This window comes from Pseudophryne corroboree, unplaced genomic scaffold (genome assembly GCF_028390025.1).
Source record: "Pseudophryne corroboree isolate aPseCor3 unplaced genomic scaffold, aPseCor3.hap2 scaffold_883, whole genome shotgun sequence".
NCBI lineage: Eukaryota > Metazoa > Chordata > Amphibia > Anura > Myobatrachidae > Pseudophryne > Pseudophryne corroboree.
In genome coordinates this window covers 167,470-189,728 of record NW_026970462.1, presented here as the reverse complement: position 1 = coordinate 189,728, position 22,259 = coordinate 167,470, and the positions used below count along the sequence as shown (strand labels likewise).

Genomic DNA, 22,259 nt, shown 5'->3' with positions numbered 1-22,259 from the left:
AATTGTTGACCCAATGCATCATTGAAATTCAAGCTGGAAAGATGATTTTAATATATCACTTGTACATTTTGTATTGCTCTTCTGGTGACAATGTAGTTTGTTTTTGTCAATTACCATTTTAATAATAGGGTAAAGAAAATGAAGTGGATTTTTGAAAGAAAACAATACTGTCAATATACTATTAAAACAAATTAAAATGGTAAAAGTTATTGTACTTTAAGTAAAAATAAAACAGACAAAATATCAATCCCAGTTTTGGATTACTTTAATTAACAAACAAAAAAATGCATATAGCAGAGGATAGTTTCAATCTGCCTACCTCTGGGTTATGGGCCCAGCATGCTTCCATTGCAGTACTCTGCTGCACATGTAAGTTCAAGAGATCCTGAAGCACTCACTCATCATGGGAAAGTACCAATGTGTTTCTTCGTTGGTTGATGGAAGAAACATCTTACAAAAACTTTCCAGATTATTGACTTTTTAAAGTTTTTCTAGGAAACGTTTTAGATGAATGCTTATTAGCCTTTGTCAGTATGGACTTTTGCAAAGTGTCTCTGTGGCGCAATCAGTTAGTATGTACGGCTATTAACCAAAAGGTTGGTGGTTCAATCCCACCCAGGGACCTAATTGACCTTGTTATCAGATTTTGGTGATCTTTAAGTAGACAGTCAAAATTTCATACCCCCTTTTATGGTGTAGGGTACCTGGCCTTCTCTGATGTAATCAGAGTTAGATTTGATTCAGTGATTTTATAAAAACAGCTAGGAAGCACAATTTAGCAGTGGGTTGCAGAGAAAAAAAATATGCTGGCAGAAAAATCCAATTGAGTGATTAAACAGCTCTTTATTTTCTGGCTTTATTTTTATGCTAACAAATTTGTTCTCTGAAAAGTGTCCACAAAGCCAAGTCTCTGATTAACACCTTTGTAAGGATGGTTTTTCACCTATTACTAAATTAAACTTGCTTCATTGGAAAGGCAGCAAGATGCATCCTCATTTCAATGTCTACTGAAATAATACAGGTTGACACCAGGAAACATTAACGCCACTGCATCCTTGCTGCTTTCTCATGTGGAAGTCTGTTTAATGTGAAAACAAGGTGATATCTAATTAGCACACAGGTAAGGAATTAAGAAAATCTTTATTTAAGGGTGAAGATGTTTCTCACAAAATCGTTGCCCCAATGCATCATTGAAATTCAAGCTGGAAAGATGATTTTAATATATCACTTGTACATTTTGTATTGCTCTTCTGGTGACAATGTAGTTTGTTTTTGTCAATTACCATTTTAATAATAGGGTAAAGAAAATGAAGTGGATTTTTGAAAGAAAACAATACTGTCAATATACTATTAAAACAAATTAAAATGGTAAAAGTTATTGTACTTTAAGTAAAAATAAAAGAGACAAAATATCAATCCCAGTTTTGGATTACTTTAATTAACACAAAAAAAATGCATATAGCAGAGGATAGTTTCAATCTGCCTACCTCTGGGTTATGGGCCCAGCATCACTGTATGCAAATCCGTCTTCTGCAGACCTTCCCCCAGGAATGCTTGTACTAGTTGTTGCATTTGGTTTGTTGTTTGGGGGTGCTTCAGTATTAGGCAGCCTTCTGCCCTCCCATGTTCATTTGAAAATATGTGTTCTCCCTGCAGTTGTTGTCCCCAGATGAGAGTTCCCTTGTGCTGCCTCAGTTGAATCGCCTTTACTTGACAGAGATGTGCCTGAGCAGCGGCCCTCCACAGCCCTATCCCAAATCATACTTATTTTGCATAGGAGATATCATGGTCATGAAGATTGTTCTCCCAGGGTGAGGTTCATTCATTGCATTCTGGGTATGATGACCCCTGTGATTTCCCCAAATATGGGAAACTCGACTGCATTATTTGTGGTAGTGGGGGACTGTGTTTGTGCTTTCCTCTGGTCAGCTCTGGTAAAAGTCAGATTTCTTTGTCTCAGATCTTCCTCTAGCCTTGTTCTTCTTTCGAGAGTTCCCTTGTGCTGCCTCAGTTGGATCTCCTTCACTTGACAGGGGGGTGCCCGAGCAGCGACCCTCCCCAGCTCTAGCCCAACTCCTACTTACCTGCCAGGTGAGATACTATGATCAGGAAGGTGCTTCTCCCAGGGCAAGGCTCACCCATTGCACTCTGGGTGTGCTGCCCCTTTGATTTCCCCAAATGTGGGACACTTGACTGCATAATTTGTGTTTCCCCTGGTCGGCTCTCATATAATTCAGATCTCTTTGTCTCAGGTCTCTCTTCAGCCTAGTTTGCTGTCTGTTTCCACTTCTCTTTTCTTGAGCCGCTCCCTTCTATGCCCTTGCACACTAGCCTGACTTCTCCCATCTGCTTACTTTGTGCCTTCCAACGCACAATGCGAACTACAGGTAGTGCTGCAGGGCCCACACCCTTTTACTTGCCTTACAGAGCAGCTCTGGAGCTGTTACAGTGCCCAGCTGCTGCAAGAAATCAGCTTGAATGCTTCAGGGGCTGGGGCATAGCCAACATGAGCCCCACACCGAAGGAGGGTGGAGGTGTTTAATGCGAACTAGGGGTCATCCAAGCGCCGCAAAAGGCCGCCATGCCCTGCATGCCCCTTTTCTCTTTTCATATGCAGACGAGGGTTGAAGCCAACTTTGACCCACTGCTTGGATGACATCACCATATGCAAATCCATCTGCTGCAGGCCTTCCCCCAGGAATGCTTGCACTAGTTGTTGCATTTGGTTTGTTGTTTGGGGGTGCTTCAGTATTAGGCAGCCTTCTGCCCTCCCATGTTCATCTGAAAATATGTGTTCTCCCTGCAGTTGTTGTCCCCAGATGAGAGTTCCCTTGTGCTGCCTCAGTTGAATCTCCTTTACTTGACAGAGATGTGCCTGAGCAGCGGCCCTCCCCAGCCCTATCCCAAATCATACTTATTTTGCATAGGAGATACCATGGTCATGAAGATTGTTCTCCCAGGGTGAGGTTCATTCATTGCATTCTGGGTATGCTGACCCCTGTGATTTCCCCAAATGTGGGAAACTCGACTGCATTATTTGTGGTAGTGGGGGACTGTGTTTGTGCTTTCCTCTGGTCAGCTCTGGTAAAAGTCAGATTTCTTTGTCTCAGATCTTCCTCTAGCCTTGTTCTTCTTTCGAGAGTTCCCTTGTGCTGCCTCAGTTGGATCTCCTTCACTTGACAGGGGGGTGCCCGAGCAGCGACCCTCCCCAGCTCTAGCCCAACTCCTACTTACCTGCCAGGTGAGATACTATGATCATGAAGGTGCTTCTCCCAGGGCAAGGCTCATCCATTGCACTCTGGGTGTGCTGCTCCTGTGATTTCCCCAAATGTGGGAAACTTGACTGCATAATTTGTGTTTCCACTGGTCGGCTTTCATATAATTCAGATCTCTTTGTCTCAGGTCTCTCTCCAGCCTAGTTTGCTGTCTGTTTCCACTTCTTTTTTTTTGAGCCCCTCCCTTCTATACCCTTGTGCACTATCCTGACTTCTACTCCTGTCTGCTTACTTTGTGCCTTCCAATGCACAATGCAAACTACAGGTAGTGCTGCAGGGCCCACAACCTTTTACTTGCCTTACAGAGCAGCTCTGGAGCTGTTACAGTGCCAAGCTGCTGCAAGAAATCAGCTTGAATGCTGGGGCATTGCCAATATGAGCCCCACACCGAAGGATGGTGGGGGTGTTTAATGCGAACTAAGGGTCATCCAAGCGCCGCAAAAGGCCGCCATGCCCTGCATACCCCTTTTCTCTTTTCATATGCAGATGAGGGTTCCAGCCAACTTTGGCCCACTGCTTGGATGACATCACTGTATGCAAATCCGTCTTCTGCAGACCTTCCCCCAGGAATGCTTGTACTAGTTGTTGCATTTGGTTTGTTGTTTGGGGGTGCTTCAGTATTAGGCAGCCTTCTGCCCTCCCATGTTCATTTGAAAATATGTGTTCTCCCTGCAGTTGTTGTCCCCAGATGAGAGTTCCCTTGTGCTGCCTCAGTTGAATCTCCTTTACTTGACAGAGATATGCCTGAGCAGCGGCCCTCCCCAGCCCTATCCCAAATCATACTTATTTTGCATAGGAGATACCATGGTCATGAAGATTGTTCTCCCAGGGTGAGGTTCATTCATTGCATTCTGGGTATGCTGACCCCTGTGATTTCCCCAAATGTGGGAAACTCGACTGCATTATTTGTGGTAGTGGGGGACTGTGTTTGTGCTTTCCTCTGGTCAGCTCTGGTAAAAGTCAGATTTCTTTGTCTCAGATCTTCCTCTAGCCTTGTTCTTCTTTCGAGAGTTCCCTTGTGCTGCCTCAGTTGGATCTCCTTCACTTGACAGGGGGGTGCCCGAGCAGCGACCCTCCCCAGCTCTAGCCCAACTCCTACTTACCTGCCAGGTGAGATACTATGATCAGGAAGGTGCTTCTCCCAGGGCAAGGCTCACCCATTGCACTCTGGGTGTGCTGCTCCTGCGATTTCCCCAAATGTGGGACACTTGACTGCATAATTTGTGTTTCCTCTGGTCGGCTCTCGTATAATTCAGATCTCTTTGTCTCAGGTCTCTCTCCAGCCTAGTTTGCTGTCTGTTTCCACTTCTCTTTTCTTGAGCCGCTCCCTTCTATGCCCTTGCGCACTATCCTGACTTCTCCCGTCTGCTTACTTTGTGCCTTCCAACGCACAATGCGAACTACAGGTAGTGCTGCAGGGCCCACACCCTTTTAGTTGCCTTACAGAGCAGCTCTGGAGCTGTTACAGTGCCCAGCTGCTGCAAGAAATCAGCTGGAATGCTTCAGGGGCTGGGGCATTGCCAACATGAGCCCCACACCGAAGGAGGGTGGGGGTGTTTAATGCGAACTGAGGGTCATCCAAGCGCCGCAAAAGGCCGCCATGCCCTGCATACCCCTTTTCTCTTTTCATATGCAGATGAGGGTTCCAGCCAACTTTGGCCCACTGCTTGGATGACATCACTGTATGCAAATCCGTCTTCTGCAGACCTTCCCCCAGGAATGCTTGTACTAGTTGTTGCATTTGGTTTGTTGTTTGGGGGTGCTTCAGTATTAGGCAGCCTTCTGCCCTCCCATGTTCATTTGAAAATATGTGTTCTCCCTGCAGTTGTTGTCCCCAGATGAGAGTTCCCTTGTGCTGCCTCAGATGAATCTCCTTTACTTGACAGATATATGCCTGAGCAGCGGCCCTCCCCAGCCCTATCCCAAATCATACTTATTTTGCATAGGAGATACCATGGTCATGAAGATTGTTCTCCCAGGGTGAGGTTCATTCATTGCATTCTGGGTATGCTGACCCCTGTGATTTCCCCAAATGTGGGAAACTCAACTGCATTATTTGTGGTAGTGGGGGACTGTGTTTGTGCTTTCCTCTGCTCAGCTCTGGTAAAAGTCAGATTTCTTTGTCTCAGATCTTCCTCTAGCCTTGTTCTTCTTTCGAGAGTTCCCTTGTGCTGCCTCAGTTGGATCTCCTTCACTTGACAGGGGGGTGCCCTAGCAGCGACCCTCCCCAGCTCTAGCCCAACTCCTACTTACCTGCCTGGTGAGATATTATGATCAGGAAGGTGCTTCTCCCAGGGCAAGGCTCACCCATTGCACTCTGGGTGTGCTGCTCCTGCGATTTCCCCAAATGTGGGGCACTTGACTGCATAATTTGTGTTTCCTCTGGTCGGCTCTCGTATAATTCAGATCTCTTTGTCTCAGGTCTCTCTCCAGCCTAGTTTGCTGTCTGTTTCCACTTCTCTTTTCTTGAGCCGCTCCCTTCTATGCCCTTGCGCACTATCCTGACTTCTCCCGTCTGCTTACTTTGTGCCTTCCAACGCACAATGCGAACTACAGGTAGTGCTGCAGGGCCCACACCCTTTTACTTGCCTTACAGAGCAGCTCTGGAGCTGTTACAGTGCCCAGCTGCTGCAAGAAATCAGCTTGAATGCTTCAGGTGCTGGGGCATAGCCAACATGAGCCCCACACCGAAGGAGGGTGGAGGTGTTTAATGCGAATTAGGGGTCATGCAAGCGCCGCAAAAGGCCGCCATGCCCTGCACATCCCTTTTTTCTTTTCATATGCAGACGAGGGTTGAAGCCAACTTTGACCCACTGCTTGGATGACATCACCATATGCAAATCCATCTGCTGCAGGCCTTCCCCCAGGAATGCTTGCACTAGTTGTTGCATTTGGTTTGTTGTTTTTTGGGTGCTTCAGTATTAGGCAGCCTTCTGCCCTCCCATGTTCATCTGAAAATATGTGTTCTCCCTGCAGTTGTTGTCCCCAGATGAGAGTTCCCTTGTGCTGCCTCAGTTGAATCGCCTTTACTTGACAGAGATGTGCCTGAGCAGCGGCCCTCCCCAGCCCTATACCAAATCATACTTATTTTGCATAGGAGATATCATGGTCATGAAGATTGTTCTCCCAGGGTGAGGTTCATTCATTGCATTCTGGGTATGATGACCCCTGTGATTTCCCCATATGTGGGAAACTCGACTGCATTATTTGTGGTAGTGGGGGACTGTGTTTGTGCTTTCCTCTGGTCAGCTCTGGTAAAAGTCAGATTTCTTTGTCTCAGATCTTCCTCTAGCCTTGTTCTTCTTTCGAGAGTTCCCTTGTGCTGCCTCAGTTGGATCTCCTTCACTTGACAGGGGGGTGCCCGAGCAGCGACCCTCCCCAGCTCTAGCCCAACTCCTACTTACCTGCCAGGTGAGATACTATGATGATGTAGGTGCTTCTCCCAGGGCAAGGCTCACCCATTGCACTCTGGGTGTGCTGCCCCTTTGATTTCCCCAAATGTGGGAAACTTGACTGCATAATTTGTGTTTCCCCTGGTCGGCTCTCATATAATTCAGATCTCTTTGTCTCAGGTCTCTCTTCAGCCTAGTTTGCTGTCTGTTTCCACTTCTCTTTTCTTGAGCCGCTCCCTTCTATGCCCTTGCGCACTATCCTGACTTCTCCCATCTGCTTACTTTGTGCCTTCCAACGCACAATGCGAACTACAGGTAGTGCTGCAGGGCCCACACCCTTTTACTTGCCTTACAGAGCAGCTCTGGAGCTGTTACAGTGCCCAGCTGCTGCAAGAAATCAGCTTGAATGCTTCAGGGGCTGGGGCATAGCCAACATGAGCCCCACACCGAAGGAGGGTGGAGGTGTTTAATGCGAACTAGGGGTCATCCAAGCGCCGCAAAAGGCCGCCATGCCCTGCACGCCCCTTTTCTCTTTTCATATGCAGATGAGGGTTGAAGCCAACTTTGACCCACTGCTTGGATGACATCACCATATGCAAATCCATCTGCTGCAGGCCTTCCCCCAGGAATGCTTGTACTAGTAGTTGCATTTGGTTTGTTGTTTGGGGGTGCTTCAGTATTAGGCAGCCTTCTGCCCTCCCATGTTCATCTGAAAATATGTGTTCTCCCTGCAGTTGTTGTCCCCAGATGAGAGTTCCCTTGTGCTGCCTCAGTTGAATCTCCTTTACTTGACAGAGATGTGCCTGAGCAGCGGCCCTCCCCAGCCCTATCCCAAATCATACTTATTTTGCATAGGAGATACCATGGTCATGAAGATTGTTCTCCCAGGGTGAGGTTCATTCATTGCATTCTGAGTATGCTGACCCCTGTGATTTCCCCAAATGTGGGAAACTCGACTGCATTATTTGTGGTAGTGGGGGACTGTGTTTGGGCTTTCCTCTGCTCAGCTCTGGTAAAAGTCAGATTTCTTTGTCTCAGATCTTCCTCTAGCCTTGTTCTTCTTTCGAGAGTTCCCTTGTGCTGCCTCAGTTGGATCTCCTTCACTTGACAGGGGGGTGCCCGAGCAGCGACCCACCCCAGCTCTAGCCCAACTCCTACTTACCTGCCAGGTGAGATACTATGATCAGGAAGGTGCTTCTCCCAGGGCAAGGCTCACCCATTGCACTCTGGGTGTGCTGCTCCTGTGATTTCCCCAAATGTGGGAAACTTGACTGCATAATTTGTGTTTCCTCTGGTCGGCTCTCGTATAATTCAGATCTCTTTGTCTCAGGTCTTTCTCCAGCCTAGTTTGCTGTCTGTTTCCACTTCTCTTTTCTTGAGCCGCTCCCTTCTATGCCCTTGCGCACTATCCTGACCTCTCCCGTCTGCTTACTTTGTGCCTTCCAACGCACAATGCATACTACAGGTAGTGCTGCAGGGCCCACACCCTTTTACATGCTTTACAGAACAGCTCTGGAGCTGTTACAGTGCCCAGCTGCTGCAAGAAATCATCTTGAATGCTTCAGGGGCTGGGGCAAAGCCAACATGAGCCCCACACCGAAGGAGGGTGGAGATGTTTAATGCGAATTAAGGGTCATCCAAGCGCCACAAAAGGACGCCATGCCCTGCACATCCCTTTTTTGTTTTCATATGCAGACGAGGGTTGAAGCCAACTTTGACCCACTGCTTGGATGACATCACCATATGCAAATCCATCTGCTGCAGGCCTTCCCCCAGGAATGCTTACACTAGTTGTTGCATTTGGTTTGTTGTTTGGGGGTGCTTCAGTATTAGGCAGCCTTCTGCCCTCCCATGTTCATCTGAAAATATGTGTTCTCCCTGCAGTTGTTGTCCCCAGATGAGAGTTCCCTTGTGCTTCCTCAGTTGAATCTCCTTTACTTGACAGAGCTGTGCCTGAGCAGCGGCCCTCCCCAGCCCTATCCCAAATCATACTTATTTTGCATAGGAGATACCATGGTCATGAAGATTGTTCTCCCAGGGTGAGGTTCATTCATTGCATTCTGGGTATGCTGACCCCTGTGATTTCCCCAAATGTGGGAAACTCGACTGCATTATTTGTGGTAGTGGGGGACTGTGTTTGTGCTTTCTTCTGGTCAACTCTGGTAAAAGTCAGATTTCTTTGTCTCAGATCTTCCTCTAGCCTTGTTCTTCTTTCGAGAGTTCCCTTGTGCTGCCTCAGTTGGATCTCCTTCACTTGACAGGGGGGTGCCCGAGCAGCGACCCTCCCCAGCTCTAGCCCAACTCCTACTTACCTGCCAGGTGAGATACTATGATCAGGAAGGTGCTTCTCCCAGGGCAAGGCTCACCCATTGCACTCTGGGTGTGCTGCTCCTGCGATTTCCCCAAATGTGGGACACTTGACTGCATAATTTGTGTTTCCTCTGGTCGGCTCTCGTATAATTCAGATCTCTTTGTCTCAGGTCTCTCTCCAGCCTAGTTTGCTGTCTGTTTCCACTTCTCTTTTCTTGAGCCGCTCCCTTCTATGCCCTTGCGCACTATCCTGACTTCTCCCGTCTGCTTACTTTGTGCCTTCCAACGCACAATGCGAACTACAGGTAGTGCTGCAGGGCCCACACCCTTTTAGTTGCCTTACAGAGCAGCTCTGGAGCTGTTACAGTGCCCAGCTGCTGCAAGAAATCCGCTTGAATGCTTCAGGTGCTGGGGCATAGCCAACATGAGCCCCACACCTAAGGAGGGTGGAGGTGTTTAATGCGAATTAGGGGTCATGCAAGCGCCGAAAAAGGCCGCCATGCCCTGCACATCCCTTTTTTCTTTTCATATGCAGACGAGGGTTGAAGCCAACTTTGACCCACTGCTTGGATGACATCACCATATGCAAATCCATCTGCTGCAGGCCTTCCCCCAGGAATGCTTGCACTAGTTGTTGCATTTGGTTTGTTGTTTGGGGGTGCTTCAGTATTAGGCAGCCTTCTGCCCTCCCATGTTCATCTGAAAATATGTGTTCTCCCTGCAGTTGTTGTCCCCAGATGAGAGTTCCCTTGTGCTGCCTCAGTTGAATCTCCTTTACTTGACAGAGATGTGCCTGAGCAGCGGCCCTCCCCAGCCCTATCCCAAATCATACTTATTTTGCATAGGAGATACCATGGTCATGAAGATTGTTCTCCCAGGGTGAGGTTCATTCATTGCATTCTGGGTATGATGACCCCTGTGATTTCCCCAAATGTGGGAAACTCGACTGCATTATTTGTGGTAGTGGGGGACTGTGTTTGTGCTTTCTTCTGGTCAACTCTGGTAAAAATCAGATTTCTTTGTCTCAGATCTTCCTCTAGCCTTGTTCCTCTTTCGAGAGTTCCCTTGTGCTGCCTCAGTTGGATCTCCTTCACTTGACAGGGGGGTACCCGAGCAGCGACCCTCCCCAGCTCTAGCCCAACTCCTACTTACCTGCCAGGTGAGATACTATGATCATGTAGGTGCTTCTCCCAGGGCAAGGCTCACCCATTGCACTCTGGGTGTGCTGCCCCTGTGATTTCCCCAAATGTGGGAAACTTGACTGCATAATTTGTGTTTCCCCTGGTCGTCTCTCGTATAATTCAGATCTCTTTGTCTCAGGTCTCTCTCCAGCCTAGTTTGCTGTCTGTTTCCACTTCTCTTTTCTTGAGCCGCTCCCTTCTATGCCCTTGCGCACTATCCTGACTTCTCCCGTCTGCTTACTTTGTGCCTTCCAACACACAATGCAAACTACAGGTAGTGCTGCAGGGCCCACACCCTTTTACTTGCCTCACAGAGCAGCTCTGGAGCTGTTACAGTACCCAGCTGCTGCAAGAAATCAGCTTGAATGCTTCAGGGGCTGGGGCATTGCCAACATGAGCCCCACACCGAAGGAGGGTGGAGGTGTTTAATGCGAACTAAGGGTCACCCAAGCGCCGCAAAAGGCCGCCATGCCCTGCACGCCCCTTTTCTCTTTTCATATGCAGACGAGGGTTGAAGCCAACTTTGACCCACTGCTTGGATGGCATTACCATATGCAAATCAATCTGCTGCAGGCCTTCCCCCAGGAATGCTTGCACTAGTTGTTGCATTTGGTTTGTTGTTTGGGGGTGCTTCGGTATTAGGCAGCCTTCTGCCCTCCCATGTTCATCTGAAAATATGTGTTCTCCCTGCAGTTGTTGTCCCCAGATGAGAGTTCCCTTGTGCTGCCTCAGTTGAATCTCCTTTACTTGACAGAGATGTGCCTGAGCAGCGGCCCTCCCCAGCCCTATCCCAAATCATACTTATTTTGCATAGGAGATACCATGGTCATGAAGATTGTTCTCCCAGGGTGAGGTTCATTCATTGCATTCTGGGTATGCTGACCCCTGTGATTTCCCCAAATGTGGGAAACTCGACTGCATTATTTGTGGTAGTGGGGGACTGTGTTTGTGCTTTCCTCTGCTCAGCTCTGGTAAAAGTCAGATTTCTTTGTCTCAGATCTTCCTCTAGCCTTGTTCTTCTTTCGAGAGTTCCCTTGTGCTGCCTCAGTTGGATCTCCTTCACTTGACAGGGGGGTGCCCGAGCAGCGACCCTCCCCAGCTCTAGCCCAACTCCTACTTACCTGCCAGGTGAGATACTATGATCAGGAAGGTGCTTCTCCCAGGGCAAGGCTCACCCATTGCACTCTGGGTGTGCTGCTACTGCGATTTCCCCAAATGTGGGAAACTTGACTGCATAATTTGTGTTTCCTCTGGTCGGCTCTCGTATAATTCAGATCTCTTTGTCTCAGGTCTTTCTCCAGCCTAGTTTGCTGTCTGTTTCCACTTCTCTTTTCTTGAGCCGCTCCCTTCTATGCCCTTGCGCACTATCCTGACCTCTCCCGTCTGCTTACTTTGTGCCTTCCAACGCACAATGCATACTACAGGTAGTGCTGCAGGGCCCACACCCTTTTACATGCTTTAAAGAACAGCTCTGGAGCTGTTACAGTGCCCAGCTGCTGCAAGAAATCATCTTGAATGCTTCAGGGGCTGGGGCATAGCCAACATGAGCCCCACACCGAAGGAGGGTGGAGATGTTTAATGCGAATTAAGGGTCATCCAAGCGCCACAAAAGGACGCCATGCCCTGCACATCCCTTTTTTCTTTTCATATGCAGACGAGGGTTGAAGCCAACTTTGACCCATTGCTTGGATGACATCACCATATGCAAATCCATCTGCTGCAGGCCTTCCCCCAGGAATGCTTACACTAGTTGTTGCATTTGGTTTGTTGTTTGGGGGTGCTTCAGTATTAGGCAGCCTTCTGCCCTCCCATGTTCATCTGAAAATATGTGTTCTCCCTGCAGTTGTTGTCCCCAGATGAGAGTTCCCTTGTGCTGCCTCAGTTGAATCTCCTTTACTTGACAGAGATGTGCCTGAGCAGCGGCCCTCCCCAGCCCTATCCCAAATCATACTTATTTTGCATAGGAGATACCATGGTCATGAAGATTGTTCTCCCAGGGTGAGGTTCATTCATTGCATTCTGGGTATGCTGACCCCTGTGATTTCCCCAAATGTGGGAAACTCGACTGCATTATTTGTGGTAGTGGGGGACTGTGTTTGTGCTTTCTTCTGGTCAACTCTGGTAAAAGTCAGATTTCTTTGTCTCAGATCTTCCTCTAGCCTTGTTCTTCTTTCGAGAGTTCCCTTGTGCTGCCTCAGTTGGATCTCCTTCACTTGACAGGGGGGTGCCCGAGCAGCGACCCTCCCCAGCTCTAGCCCAACTCCTACTTATCTGCCAGGTGAGATACTATGATCAGGAAGGTGCTTCTCCCAGGGCAAGGCTCACCCATTGCACTCTGGGTGTGCTGCTCCTGCGATTTCCCCAAATGTGGGACACTTGACTGCATAATTTGTGTTTCCTCTGGTCGGCTCTCGTATAATTCAGATCTCTTTGTCTCAGGTCTCTCTCCAGCCTAGTTTGCTGTCTGTTTCCACTTCTCTTTTCTTGAGCCGCTCCCTTCTATGCCCTTGCGCACTATCCTGACTTCTCCTGTCTGCTTACTTTGTGCCTTCCAACGCACAATGCGAACTACATGTAGTGCTGCAGGGCCCACACCCTTTTAGTTGCCTTACAGAGCAGCTCTGGAGCTGTTACAGTGCCCAGCTGCTGCAAGAAATCAGCTTGAATGCTTCAGGTGCTGGGGCATAGCCAACATGAGCCCCACACCTAAGGAGGGTGGAGGTGTTTAATGCGAATTAGGGGTCATGCAAGCGCCGCAAAAGGCCGCCATGCCCTGCACATCCCTTTTTTCTTTTCATATGCAGACGAGGGTTGAAGCCAACTTTGACCCACTGCTTGGATGACATCACCATATGCAAATCCATCTGCTGCAGGCCTTCCCCCAGGAATGCTTGCACTAGTTGTTGCATTTGGTTTGTTGTTTGGGGGTGCTTCAGTATTAGGCAGCCTTCTGCCCTCCCATGTTCATCTGAAAATATGTGTTCTCCCTGCAGTTGTTGTCCCCAGATGAGAGTTCCCTTGTGCTGCCTCAGTTGAATCGCCTTTACTTGACAGAGATGTGCCTGAGCAGCGGCCCTCCCCAGCCCTATCCCAAATCATACTTATTTTGCATAGGAGATATCATGGTCATGAAGATTGTTCTCCCAGGGTGAGGTTCATTCATTGCATTCTGGGTATGATGACCCCTGTGATTTCCCCAAATGTGGGAAACTCGACTGCATTATTTGTGGTAGAGGGGGACTGTGTTTGTGCTTTCCTCTGGTCAGCTCTGGTAAAAGTCAGATTTCTTTGTCTCAGATCTTCCTCTAGCCTTGTTCTTCTTTCGAGAGTTCCCTTGTGCTGCCTCAGTTGGATCTCCTTCACTTGACAGGGGGGTGCCCGAGCAGCGACCCTCCCCAGCTCTAGCCCAACTCCTACTTACCTGCCAGGTGAGATACTATGATCAGGAAGGTGCTTCTCCCAGGGCAAGGCTCACCCATTGCACTCTGGGTGTGCTGCTCCTGCGATTTCCCCAAATGTGGGACACTTGACTGCATAATTTGTGTTTCCTCTGGTCGGCTCTCGTATAATTCAGATCTCTTTGTCTCAGGTCTCTCTCCAGCCTAGTTTGCTGTCTGTTTCCACTTCTCTTTTCTTGAGCCGCTCCCTTCTATGCCCTTGCGCACTATCCTGACTTCTCCCGTCTGCTTACTTTGTGCCTTCCAACGCACAATGCGAACTACAGGTAGTGCTGCAGGGCCCACACCCTTTTAGTTGCCTTACAGAGCAGCTCTGGAGCTGTTACAGTGCCCAGCTGCTGCAAGAAATCCGCTTGAATGCTTCAGGTGCTGGGGCATAGCCAACATGAGCCCCACACCTAAGGAGGGTGGAGGTGTTTAATGCGAATTAGGGGTCATGCAAGCGCCGAAAAAGGCCGCCATGCCCTGCACATCCCTTTTTTCTTTTCATATGCAGACGAGGGTTGAAGCCAACTTTGACCCACTGCTTGGATGACATCACCATATGCAAATCCATCTGCTGCAGGCCTTCCCCCAGGAATGCTTGCACTAGTTGTTGCATTTGGTTTGTTGTTTGGGGGTGCTTCAGTATTAGGCAGCCTTCTGCCCTCCCATGTTCATCTGAAAATATGTGTTCTCCCTGCAGTTGTTGTCCCCAGATGAGAGTTCCCTTGTGCTGCCTCAGTTGAATCTCCTTTACTTGACAGAGATGTGCCTGAGCAGCGGCCCTCCCCAGCCCTATCCCAAATCATACTTATTTTGCATAGGAGATACCATGGTCATGAAGATTGTTCTCCCAGGGTGAGGTTCATTCATTGCATTCTGGGTATGATGACCCCTGTGATTTCCCCAAATGTGGGAAACTCGACTGCATTATTTGTGGTAGTGGGGGACTGTGTTTGTGCTTTCTTCTGGTCAACTCTGGTAAAAATCAGATTTCTTTGTCTCAGATCTTCCTCTAGCCTTGTTCCTCTTTCGAGAGTTCCCTTGTGCTGCCTCAGTTGGATCTCCTTCACTTGACAGGGGGGTACCCGAGCAGCGACCCTCCCCAGCTCTAGCCCAACTCCTACTTACCTGCCAGGTGAGATACTATGATCATGTAGGTGCTTCTCCCAGGGCAAGGCTCACCCATTGCACTCTGGGTGTGCTGCCCCTGTGATTTCCCCAAATGTGGGAAACTTGACTGCATAATTTGTGTTTCCCCTGGTCGTCTCTCGTATAATTCAGATCTCTTTGTCTCAGGTCTCTCTCCAGCCTAGTTTGCTGTCTGTTTCCACTTCTCTTTTCTTGAGCCGCTCCCTTCTATGCCCTTGCGCACTATCCTGACTTCTCCCGTCTGCTTACTTTGTGCCTTCCAACACACAATGCAAACTACAGGTAGTGCTGCAGGGCCCACACCCTTTTACTTGCCTCACAGAGCAGCTCTGGAGCTGTTACAGTACCCAGCTGCTGCAAGAAATCAGCTTGAATGCTTCAGGGGCTGGGGCATTGCCAACATGAGCCCCACACCGAAGGAGGGTGGAGGTGTTTAATGCGAACTAAGGGTCACCCAAGCGCCGCAAAAGGCCGCCATGCCCTGCACGCCCCTTTTCTCTTTTCATATGCAGACGAGGGTTGAAGCCAACTTTGACCCACTGCTTGGATGGCATTACCATATGCAAATCAATCTGCTGCAGGCCTTCCCCCAGGAATGCTTGCACTAGTTGTTGCATTTGGTTTGTTGTTTGGGGGTGCTTCGGTATTAGGCAGCCTTCTGCCCTCCCATGTTCATCTGAAAATATGTGTTCTCCCTGCAGTTGTTGTCCCCAGATGAGAGTTCCCTTGTGCTGCCTCAGTTGAATCTCCTTTACTTGACAGAGATGTGCCTGAGCAGCGGCCCTCCCCAGCCCTATCCCAAATCATACTTATTTTGCATAGGAGATACCATGGTCATGAAGATTGTTCTCCCAGGGTGAGGTTCATTCATTGCATTCTGGGTATGCTGACCCCTGTGATTTCCCCAAATGTGGGAAACTCGACTGCATTATTTGTGGTAGTGGGGGACTGTGTTTGTGCTTTCCTCTGCTCAGCTCTGGTAAAAGTCAGATTTCTTTGTCTCAGATCTTCCTCTAGCCTTGTTCTTCTTTCGAGAGTTCCCTTGTGCTGCCTCAGTTGGATCTCCTTCACTTGACAGGGGGGTGCCCGAGCAGCGACCCTCCCCAGCTCTAGCCCAACTCCTACTTACCTGCCAGGTGAGATACTATGATCAGGAAGGTGCTTCTCCCAGGGCAAGGCTCACCCATTGCACTCTGGGTGTGCTGCTACTGCGATTTCCCCAAATGTGGGAAACTTGACTGCATAATTTGTGTTTCCTCTGGTCGGCTCTCGTATAATTCAGATCTCTTTGTCTCAGGTCTTTCTCCAGCCTAGTTTGCTGTCTGTTTCCACTTCTCTTTTCTTGAGCCGCTCCCTTCTATGCCCTTGCGCACTATCCTGACCTCTCCCGTCTGCTTACTTTGTGCCTTCCAACGCACAATGCATACTACAGGTAGTGCTGCAGGGCCCACACCCTTTTACATGCTTTAAAGAACAGCTCTGGAGCTGTTACAGTGCCCAGCTGCTGCAAGAAATCATCTTGAATGCTTCAGGGGCTGGGGCATAGCCAACATGAGCCCCACACCGAAGGAGGGTGGAGATGTTTAATGCGAATTAAGGGTCATCCAAGCGCCACAAAAGGACGCCATGCCCTGCACATCCCTTTTTTCTTTTCATATGCAGACGAGGGTTGAAGCCAACTTTGACCCATTGCTTGGATGACATCACCATATGCAAATCCATCTGCTGCAGGCCTTCCCCCAGGAATGCTTACACTAGTTGTTGCATTTGGTTTGTTGTTTGGGGGTGCTTCAGTATTAGGCAGCCTTCTGCCCTCCCATGTTCATCTGAAAATATGTGTTCTCCCTGCAGTTGTTGTCCCCAGATGAGAGTTCCCTTGTGCTGCCTCAGTTGAATCTCCTTTACTTGACAGAGATGTGCCTGAGCAGCGGCCCTCCCCAGCCCTATCCCAAATCATACTTATTTTGCATAGGAGATACCATGGTCATGAAGATTGTTCTCCCAGGGTGAGGTTCATTCATTGCATTCTGGGTATGCTGACCCCTGTGATTTCCCCAAATGTGGGAAACTCGACTGCATTATTTGTGGTAGTGGGGGACTGTGTTTGTGCTTTCTTCTGGTCAACTCTGGTAAAAGTCAGATTTCTTTGTCTCAGATCTTCCTCTAGCCTTGTTCTTCTTTCGAGAGTTCCCTTGTGCTGCCTCAGTTGGATCTCCTTCACTTGACAGGGGGGTGCCCGAGCAGCGACCCTCCCCAGCTCTAGCCCAACTCCTACTTATCTGCCAGGTGAGATACTATGATCAGGAAGGTGCTTCTCCCAGGGCAAGGCTCACCCATTGCACTCTGGGTGTGCTGCTCCTGCGATTTCCCCAAATGTGGGACACTTGACTGCATAATTTGTGTTTCCTCTGGTCGGCTCTCGTATAATTCAGATCTCTTTGTCTCAGGTCTCTCTCCAGCCTAGTTTGCTGTCTGTTTCCACTTCTCTTTTCTTGAGCCGCTCCCTTCTATGCCCTTGCGCACTATCCTGACTTCTCCTGTCTGCTTACTTTGTGCCTTCCAACGCACAATGCGAACTACATGTAGTGCTGCAGGGCCCACACCCTTTTAGTTGCCTTACAGAGCAGCTCTGGAGCTGTTACAGTGCCCAGCTGCTGCAAGAAATCAGCTTGAATGCTTCAGGTGCTGGGGCATAGCCAACATGAGCCCCACACCTAAGGAGGGTGGAGGTGTTTAATGCGAATTAGGGGTCATGCAAGCGCCGCAAAAGGCCGCCATGCCCTGCACATCCCTTTTTTCTTTTCATATGCAGACGAGGGTTGAAGCCAACTTTGACCCACTGCTTGGATGACATCACCATATGCAAATCCATCTGCTGCAGGCCTTCCCCCAGGAATGCTTGCACTAGTTGTTGCATTTGGTTTGTTGTTTGGGGGTGCTTCAGTATTAGGCAGCCTTCTGCCCTCCCATGTTCATCTGAAAATATGTGTTCTCCCTGCAGTTGTTGTCCCCAGATGAGAGTTCCCTTGTGCTGCCTCAGTTGAATCGCCTTTACTTGACAGAGATGTGCCTGAGCAGCGGCCCTCCCCAGCCCTATCCCAAATCATACTTATTTTGCATAGGAGATATCATGGTCATGAAGATTGTTCTCCCAGGGTGAGGTTCATTCATTGCATTCTGGGTATGATGACCCCTGTGATTTCCCCAAATGTGGGAAACTCGACTGCATTATTTGTGGTAGAGGGGGACTGTGTTTGTGCTTTCCTCTGGTCAGCTCTGGTAAAAGTCAGATTTCTTTGTCTCAGATCTTCCTCTAGCCTTGTTCTTCTTTCGAGAGTTCCCTTGTGCTGCCTCAGTTGGATCTCCTTCACTTGACAGGGGGGTGCCCGAGCAGCGACCCTCCCCAGCTCTAGCCCAACTCCTACTTACCTGCCAGGTGAGATACTATGATCAGGAAGGTGCTTCTCCCAGGGCAAGGCTCACCCATTGCACTCTGGGTGTGCTGCTCCTGCGATTTCCCCAAATGTGGGACACTTGACTGCATAATTTGTGTTTCCTCTGGTCGGCTCTCGTATAATTCAGATCTCTTTGTCTCAGGTCTCTCTCCAGCCTAGTTTGCTGTCTGTTTCCACTTCTCTTTTCTTGAGCCGCTCCCTTCTATGCCCTTGCGCACTATCCTGACTTCTCCCGTCTGCTTACTTTGTGCCTTCCAACGCACAATGCGAACTACAGGTAGTGCTGCAGGGCCCACACCCTTTTACTTGCCTTACAGAGCAGCTCTGGAGCTGTTACAGTGCCCAGCTGCTGCAAGAAATCAGCTTGAATGCTTCAGGTGCTGGGGCATAGCCAACATGAGCCCCACACCTAAGGAGGGTGGAGGTGTTTAATGCGAATTAGGGGTCATGCAAGCGCCGCAAAAGGCCGCCATGCCCTGCACATCCCTTTTTTCTTTTCATATGCAGACGAGGGTTGAAGCCAACTTTGACCCACTGCTTGGATGACATCACCATATGCAAATCCATCTGCTGCAGGCCTTCCCCCAGGAATGCTTGCACTAGTTGTTGCATTTGGTTTGTTGTTTGGGGGTGCTTCAGTATTAGGCAGCCTTCTGCCCTCCCATGTTCATCTGAAAATATGTGTTCTCCCTGCAGTTGTTGTCCCCAGATGAGAGTTCCCTTGTGCTGCCTCAGTTGAATCTCCTTTACTTGACAGAGATGTGCCTGAGCAGCGGCCCTCCCCAGCCCTATCCCAAATCATACTTATTTTGCATAGGAGATACCATGGTCATGAAGATTGTTCTCCCAGGGTGAGGTTCATTCATTGCATTCTGGGTATGCTGACCCCTGTGATTTCCCCAAATGTGGGAAACTCGACTGCATTATTTGTGGTAGTGGGGGACTGTGTTTGTGCTTTCCTCTGGTCAGCTCTGGTAAAAGCCAGATTTCTGTGTCTCAGATCTTCCTCTAGCCTTGTTCTTCTTTCGAGAGTTCTCTTGTGCTGCCTCAGTTGGATCTCCTTCACTTGACAGGGGGGTGCCCGAGCAGCGACCCTCCTCAGCTCTTGCCCAACTCCTACTTACCTGCCAGGTGAGATACTATGATCATGAAGGTGCTTCTCCCAGGGCAAGGCTCACCCATTGCACTCTGTGTGTGCTGCTCCAGCTATTTCCCCAAATGTGGGAAACTCGACTGCATAATTTGTGTTTCCCCTGGTCGGCTCTCGTATAATTCAGATCTCTTTGTCTCAGGTCTCTCTCCAGCCTAGTTTGCTGTCAGTTTCCACTTCTCTTTTCTTGAGCCGCTCCCTTCTATGCCCTTGCGCACTATCCTGACTTCTCCCGTCTGCTTACTTTGTGCCTTCCAACGCACAATGCGAACTACAGGTAGTGCTGCAGGGCCCACACCCTTTTAGTTGCCTTACAGAGCAGCTCTGGAGCTGTTACAGTGCCCAGCTGCTGCAAGAAATCAGCATGAATGTTCTTCGTTGATTGATGGAAGAAACATCTTACAAAAACTCTCCAGATAATTGACTTTTTAAAGTTTTTCTAGGAAACGTTCTAGATGAATGCTTATTAGCGTTTGTCAGAATGTAAGTTTGCAAAGTGTCTCTGTGGCGCAATCAGTTAGCGTGTTCGGTTATTATCTAAAAGGTTGGTGGTTCAATCCCACCCAGGGACGTAATTTACCTTGTGATCAGATTTTGGTGATCTTAAAGTAGACAAGTCAAAATTTCAAACCCCCTGTTATGGTGTGGGTACCTGGCCTTCCCTGATGTAATCAGAGTTAGATTTGATTCAGTGATTTTATAAAAACAGCTAGGAAGCACAATTTAGCAGTAGGTTGCAGAGAAAAAAAAAATATGCTATCAGAAAAATCCAATTGAGTGAATAAACAGCTCTTCATTTTCTGGCTTTATTTTTATGCTAACAAATTTGTTCTCTGAAAAGTGTCCACAAAGCCAAGTCTCTGATTAACACCTTTGTAAGGATGGTTTTTCACCTATTACTAAATTAAACTTGCTTCATTGGAAAGGCAGCAAGATGCATCCTCATTTCAATGTCTACTGAAATAATACAGGTTGACACCAGGAAACATTAACGGCACTGCATCCTTGCTGCTTTCTCATGTGGAAGTCTGTTTAATGTGAAAACAAGGTGATATCTAATTAGCACACAGGTAAGCAATTAAGAAAATCTTTATTTAAGGGTGAAGATGTTTCTCACAAAATCGTTGCCCCAATGCATCATTGAAATTCAACCTGGAAAGATGATTTTAATATATCACTTGTACATTTTGTATTGCTCTTCTGGTGACAATGTAGTTTGTTTTTGTCAATTACCATTTTAATAATAGGGTAAAGAAAATTAAGTGGATTTTTGAAAGAAAACAATACTGTCAATATACTATTAAAACAAATTAAAATGGTAAAAGTTATTGTACTTTAAGTAAAAATAAAAGAGCAAAAATATCCATCCCAGTTTTGGATTACTTTAATTAACAAAAAAAATGCATATAGCAAAGGATAGTTTCAATCTGCCTACCTCTGGGTTATGGGCCCAGCATGCTTCCATTGCAGTACTCTGCTGCACATGTAAGTGCAAGAGATTCTGAAGCACTCACTCATCATGGGAAAGTACCAATGTGTTTCTTTGTTGGTTGATGGAAGAAACATCTTACAAAAACTCTCCAGATTATTGACTTTTTAAAGTTTTTCTAGGAAACGTTCTAGATGAATGCTTATTAGCCTTTGTCAGTATGTACTTTTTGCAAAGTGTCTCTGTGGCGCAATTGGTTAGTGTGTACGGCTATTAACCAAAAGGTTGGTGGTTAAATCCTACCCAGGGACGTAATTGACCTTGTGATCAGATTTTGGTAATATTTAAGTAGACAAGTCAAAATTTCAAACCCCCTCTTATTGTGTAGGGTACCTAGCCTTCTCTGATGTAATCAGAGTTAGATTTGATTCAGTGATTTTATAAAAACAGCTAGGAAGCACAATTTAGCAGTGGGTTGCAGAGAAAAAGAAATATGCTGGCAAAAAAATCCAATTGAGTGATTAAACAGCTCTTCATTTCTGGCTTTATTTTTATGCTAACAAATTTGTTCTCTGAAAAGTGTCCACAAAGCCAAGTCTCTGATTAACACCTTTGTAGGGATGGTTTTTCACGTATTACTAAATTAAACTTGCTTCATTGGAAAGGCAGCAAGATGCATCCTCATTTCAATGTCTACTGAAATAATACAAGTTGACACCAGGAAACATTAACGCCACTGCATCCTTGCTGCTTTCTCATGTGGAAGTCTGTTTAATGTGAAAACAAGGTGATATCTAATTAGCACACAGGTAAGGAATTAAGAAAATCTTTATTTAAGGGTGAAGATGTTTCTCACAAAATCGTTGCCCCAATGCATCATTGAAATTCAAGCTGGAAAGATGATTTTAATATATCACTTGTACATTTTGTATTGCTCTTCTGGTGACAATGTAGTTTGTTTTTGTCAATTACCATTTTAATAATAGGGTAAAGAAAATTAAGTGGATTTTTGAAAGAAAACAATACTGTCAATATACTATTAAAACAAATTAAAATGGTAAAAGTTATTGTACTTTAAGTAAAAATAAAAGAGCAAAAATATCAATCCCAGTTTTGGATTACTTTAATTAACAAAAAAAAATGCATATAGCAAAGGATAGTTTCAATCTGCCTACCTCTGGGTTATGGGCCCAGCATGCTTCCATTGCAGTACTCTGCTGCACATGTAAGTGCAAGAGATCCTGAAGCACTCACTCATCATGGGAAAGTACCAATGTGTTTCTTCGTTGGTTGATGGAAGAAACATCTTACAAAAACTCTCCAGATTATTGACTTTTTAAAGTTTTTCTAGGAAACGTTCTAGATGAATGCTTATTAGCCTTTGTCAGTATGTACTTTTGCAAAGTGTCTCTGTGGCGCAATTAGTTAGTGTGTAAGGCTATTAATCAAAAGGTTGGTGGTTCAATCTCACCCAG

General features: G+C 47.4%; 30 non-coding genes and 2 pseudogenes across 30 annotated transcripts; all 32 read left to right on the top strand.

Moving 5' to 3' along the window:
* Positions 1 to 1,760: 1,760 nt before the first annotated feature.
* Positions 1,761 to 1,924, top strand: LOC135043830 (U1 spliceosomal RNA). Its single transcript, XR_010236626.1, has one exon. It is a non-coding gene; the product is annotated as a U1 spliceosomal RNA (small nuclear RNA).
* Positions 1,925 to 2,076: 152 nt separating this feature from the next.
* Positions 2,077 to 2,218, top strand: LOC135043845 (U1 spliceosomal RNA; annotated as a pseudogene).
* Positions 2,219 to 2,910: 692 nt separating this feature from the next.
* Positions 2,911 to 3,074, top strand: LOC135043819 (U1 spliceosomal RNA). Its single transcript, XR_010236616.1, has one exon. It is a non-coding gene; the product is annotated as a U1 spliceosomal RNA (small nuclear RNA).
* A 152-nt stretch (positions 3,075 to 3,226) lies between these two features.
* Positions 3,227 to 3,389, top strand: LOC135043841 (U1 spliceosomal RNA). The gene has a single exon (XR_010236637.1). It is a non-coding gene; the product is annotated as a U1 spliceosomal RNA (small nuclear RNA).
* Positions 3,390 to 4,054: 665 nt separating this feature from the next.
* On the top strand, positions 4,055 to 4,218 carry LOC135043818 (U1 spliceosomal RNA). The gene has a single exon (XR_010236615.1). It is a non-coding gene; the product is annotated as a U1 spliceosomal RNA (small nuclear RNA).
* A 152-nt stretch (positions 4,219 to 4,370) lies between these two features.
* LOC135043835 (U1 spliceosomal RNA) lies at positions 4,371 to 4,533 on the top strand. Its single transcript, XR_010236631.1, has one exon. It is a non-coding gene; the product is annotated as a U1 spliceosomal RNA (small nuclear RNA).
* Positions 4,534 to 5,204: 671 nt separating this feature from the next.
* LOC135043813 (U1 spliceosomal RNA) lies at positions 5,205 to 5,368 on the top strand. The gene has a single exon (XR_010236610.1). It is a non-coding gene; the product is annotated as a U1 spliceosomal RNA (small nuclear RNA).
* A 152-nt stretch (positions 5,369 to 5,520) lies between these two features.
* LOC135043842 (U1 spliceosomal RNA) lies at positions 5,521 to 5,683 on the top strand. Its single transcript, XR_010236638.1, has one exon. It is a non-coding gene; the product is annotated as a U1 spliceosomal RNA (small nuclear RNA).
* Positions 5,684 to 6,355: 672 nt separating this feature from the next.
* Positions 6,356 to 6,519, top strand: LOC135043831 (U1 spliceosomal RNA). The gene has a single exon (XR_010236627.1). It is a non-coding gene; the product is annotated as a U1 spliceosomal RNA (small nuclear RNA).
* A 152-nt stretch (positions 6,520 to 6,671) lies between these two features.
* On the top strand, positions 6,672 to 6,813 carry LOC135043849 (U1 spliceosomal RNA; annotated as a pseudogene).
* A 692-nt stretch (positions 6,814 to 7,505) lies between these two features.
* On the top strand, positions 7,506 to 7,669 carry LOC135043821 (U1 spliceosomal RNA). The gene has a single exon (XR_010236618.1). It is a non-coding gene; the product is annotated as a U1 spliceosomal RNA (small nuclear RNA).
* A 152-nt stretch (positions 7,670 to 7,821) lies between these two features.
* Positions 7,822 to 7,984, top strand: LOC135043836 (U1 spliceosomal RNA). Its single transcript, XR_010236632.1, has one exon. It is a non-coding gene; the product is annotated as a U1 spliceosomal RNA (small nuclear RNA).
* Positions 7,985 to 8,655: 671 nt separating this feature from the next.
* LOC135043825 (U1 spliceosomal RNA) lies at positions 8,656 to 8,819 on the top strand. Its single transcript, XR_010236621.1, has one exon. It is a non-coding gene; the product is annotated as a U1 spliceosomal RNA (small nuclear RNA).
* Positions 8,820 to 8,971: 152 nt separating this feature from the next.
* On the top strand, positions 8,972 to 9,134 carry LOC135043834 (U1 spliceosomal RNA). The gene has a single exon (XR_010236630.1). It is a non-coding gene; the product is annotated as a U1 spliceosomal RNA (small nuclear RNA).
* Positions 9,135 to 9,805: 671 nt separating this feature from the next.
* LOC135043829 (U1 spliceosomal RNA) lies at positions 9,806 to 9,969 on the top strand. The gene has a single exon (XR_010236625.1). It is a non-coding gene; the product is annotated as a U1 spliceosomal RNA (small nuclear RNA).
* Positions 9,970 to 10,121: 152 nt separating this feature from the next.
* LOC135043844 (U1 spliceosomal RNA) lies at positions 10,122 to 10,284 on the top strand. The gene has a single exon (XR_010236640.1). It is a non-coding gene; the product is annotated as a U1 spliceosomal RNA (small nuclear RNA).
* A 671-nt stretch (positions 10,285 to 10,955) lies between these two features.
* On the top strand, positions 10,956 to 11,119 carry LOC135043817 (U1 spliceosomal RNA). Its single transcript, XR_010236614.1, has one exon. It is a non-coding gene; the product is annotated as a U1 spliceosomal RNA (small nuclear RNA).
* A 152-nt stretch (positions 11,120 to 11,271) lies between these two features.
* Positions 11,272 to 11,434, top strand: LOC135043838 (U1 spliceosomal RNA). The gene has a single exon (XR_010236634.1). It is a non-coding gene; the product is annotated as a U1 spliceosomal RNA (small nuclear RNA).
* Positions 11,435 to 12,105: 671 nt separating this feature from the next.
* LOC135043824 (U1 spliceosomal RNA) lies at positions 12,106 to 12,269 on the top strand. The gene has a single exon (XR_010236620.1). It is a non-coding gene; the product is annotated as a U1 spliceosomal RNA (small nuclear RNA).
* Positions 12,270 to 12,421: 152 nt separating this feature from the next.
* LOC135043840 (U1 spliceosomal RNA) lies at positions 12,422 to 12,584 on the top strand. The gene has a single exon (XR_010236636.1). It is a non-coding gene; the product is annotated as a U1 spliceosomal RNA (small nuclear RNA).
* Positions 12,585 to 13,255: 671 nt separating this feature from the next.
* LOC135043827 (U1 spliceosomal RNA) lies at positions 13,256 to 13,419 on the top strand. Its single transcript, XR_010236623.1, has one exon. It is a non-coding gene; the product is annotated as a U1 spliceosomal RNA (small nuclear RNA).
* A 152-nt stretch (positions 13,420 to 13,571) lies between these two features.
* LOC135043833 (U1 spliceosomal RNA) lies at positions 13,572 to 13,734 on the top strand. Its single transcript, XR_010236629.1, has one exon. It is a non-coding gene; the product is annotated as a U1 spliceosomal RNA (small nuclear RNA).
* A 671-nt stretch (positions 13,735 to 14,405) lies between these two features.
* On the top strand, positions 14,406 to 14,569 carry LOC135043828 (U1 spliceosomal RNA). Its single transcript, XR_010236624.1, has one exon. It is a non-coding gene; the product is annotated as a U1 spliceosomal RNA (small nuclear RNA).
* Positions 14,570 to 14,721: 152 nt separating this feature from the next.
* LOC135043843 (U1 spliceosomal RNA) lies at positions 14,722 to 14,884 on the top strand. Its single transcript, XR_010236639.1, has one exon. It is a non-coding gene; the product is annotated as a U1 spliceosomal RNA (small nuclear RNA).
* A 671-nt stretch (positions 14,885 to 15,555) lies between these two features.
* On the top strand, positions 15,556 to 15,719 carry LOC135043816 (U1 spliceosomal RNA). Its single transcript, XR_010236613.1, has one exon. It is a non-coding gene; the product is annotated as a U1 spliceosomal RNA (small nuclear RNA).
* Positions 15,720 to 15,871: 152 nt separating this feature from the next.
* LOC135043837 (U1 spliceosomal RNA) lies at positions 15,872 to 16,034 on the top strand. The gene has a single exon (XR_010236633.1). It is a non-coding gene; the product is annotated as a U1 spliceosomal RNA (small nuclear RNA).
* A 671-nt stretch (positions 16,035 to 16,705) lies between these two features.
* Positions 16,706 to 16,869, top strand: LOC135043822 (U1 spliceosomal RNA). Its single transcript, XR_010236619.1, has one exon. It is a non-coding gene; the product is annotated as a U1 spliceosomal RNA (small nuclear RNA).
* Positions 16,870 to 17,021: 152 nt separating this feature from the next.
* On the top strand, positions 17,022 to 17,184 carry LOC135043839 (U1 spliceosomal RNA). The gene has a single exon (XR_010236635.1). It is a non-coding gene; the product is annotated as a U1 spliceosomal RNA (small nuclear RNA).
* A 671-nt stretch (positions 17,185 to 17,855) lies between these two features.
* Positions 17,856 to 18,019, top strand: LOC135043826 (U1 spliceosomal RNA). Its single transcript, XR_010236622.1, has one exon. It is a non-coding gene; the product is annotated as a U1 spliceosomal RNA (small nuclear RNA).
* A 152-nt stretch (positions 18,020 to 18,171) lies between these two features.
* Positions 18,172 to 18,334, top strand: LOC135043832 (U1 spliceosomal RNA). The gene has a single exon (XR_010236628.1). It is a non-coding gene; the product is annotated as a U1 spliceosomal RNA (small nuclear RNA).
* Positions 18,335 to 19,005: 671 nt separating this feature from the next.
* LOC135043815 (U1 spliceosomal RNA) lies at positions 19,006 to 19,169 on the top strand. The gene has a single exon (XR_010236612.1). It is a non-coding gene; the product is annotated as a U1 spliceosomal RNA (small nuclear RNA).
* Positions 19,170 to 19,321: 152 nt separating this feature from the next.
* Positions 19,322 to 19,484, top strand: LOC135043848 (U1 spliceosomal RNA). Its single transcript, XR_010236644.1, has one exon. It is a non-coding gene; the product is annotated as a U1 spliceosomal RNA (small nuclear RNA).
* Positions 19,485 to 22,259: the final 2,775 nt, after the last annotated feature.